This window comes from Diaphorina citri, unplaced genomic scaffold, assembly GCF_000475195.1.
Source record: "Diaphorina citri unplaced genomic scaffold, Diaci psyllid genome assembly version 1.1 scaffold134543, whole genome shotgun sequence".
NCBI classification, from domain to species: domain Eukaryota; kingdom Metazoa; phylum Arthropoda; class Insecta; order Hemiptera; family Psyllidae; genus Diaphorina; species Diaphorina citri.
In genome coordinates, this window is record NW_007511470.1 from 1 (window position 1) to 246 (window position 246).

A 246-nucleotide genomic window follows, 5' to 3' on the forward strand; every position below is an offset into this window, starting at 1 on the left:
CAATTTAAAAATCCAAATGTGCAACTTCAAGTGTTTAAAAATATGACACCAACCCCTTTCATCACAACTTACCTAGGTTAGTACCTTCCCTAATAATGAGAAACAAAAGGAGTAGATTCTCATACCTACCTAATATCTACCACTACCATGTTACCTCTCCATCAAATGTATTCTGTTATCTCACTACAAACTTCTTTTTATTTTCAGAAAATGGATCAGAAATGTTGATAGATGTAGACAATAAGA

General features: G+C 32.5%; 1 long non-coding RNA gene across 1 annotated transcript; it reads left to right on the top strand.

The window, feature by feature from the left end:
- On the top strand, window positions 1–246 carry LOC113473844. The gene is made up of 2 exons (XR_003395673.1): window positions 1–76; window positions 208–246. It is a non-coding gene; the product is annotated as an uncharacterized LOC113473844 (long non-coding RNA).